Genomic DNA, 1,038 nt, shown 5'->3' on the forward strand with positions numbered 1-1,038 from the left:
AAGACCAGTCGTCGTATTCTACGTATCTGTAGCCCAACATACATACGGTGACCCCTGCCCTTGACACGTGTCTTAACCTACGTGTCCACACAGCTGCCCTTGTGCCCCGTCAGCAACCCGCTTTTTTTAAACGGTTATCCCAGCGCTCTCGTCATTTCTGCAACGTGCCATAATATTGCACATAAATTTCCGGGCTTTAAAGAGGAATCTAAGGCCCAGTTCACAGTGAAGCGGCGGAAAACACACTCAAAAATGAGCAATTCCAGGTGGAAAAGTTAAAAAATGCACACTTCCGCCACTCGAGTATTCACACAGAGGGCGGAAGGAAGACTGCACTAATTTTCTTCCGCCGCCCAGTGTGAACCTTTCGGGCGGCGGAAGAAAGAATAAAACAAAAACATGGAAAGTAGAGCCAAGAGTTGATTGGTGCCAACATGGCACTTTTTGCCAAGTTGGAGGGTGGAAGAAGTTTGTTCCAAGGGGGGGGGGTTGGAACAAAACTCCGTTTTTTCTTCCACGATGTGGCACCTCTCAACCTTCTCTTCCGCCGCTCTATGTGAACACTAATGTCCATATGGCAACTTTTTGTTGGCTTCTACACTTTTTAAATTCCTTCCGTCGCCTTATGTGAACTGGGCCTAATTCATCTTTATAAGTAGCAATAGGTAGGTCAGTTGGTTAAAGTGGATGGCTTGTAACCCAAGGTCATGGATTCGATCCACGGCTGCTTATATTGCATGGTGTTACCTCGTACCTCCTAAACCAGTAGGTGTGTGTGTTTGTAAGAAGGGTATGCGGGACTCTCATGTATTAAAAATCGTCCAACTTTAAAAATTAAAAAAAAGATGAATTGATAACCCTATATATAAAGAAAAAGTGGAAAAAAGCTACAAAAGCTACATGTAGAGCAATACCCAAATTTCTCGCTGCCACTGTCCAGGCTGAATCATCTTGTTGGCATGCAAGTTCAAGCTCCACGACACCACACTCAACCACCATCAACTGTTGCAAGCCTTTCACAACGTCATCGTCGACACC

The sequence above is a fragment of the Cibotium barometz genome, chromosome 12, assembly GCF_041138505.1.
Source record: "Cibotium barometz isolate CiBa-2024 chromosome 12, ASM4113850v1, whole genome shotgun sequence".
Taxonomy (NCBI): Eukaryota; Viridiplantae; Streptophyta; class Polypodiopsida; order Cyatheales; family Cibotiaceae; genus Cibotium; species Cibotium barometz.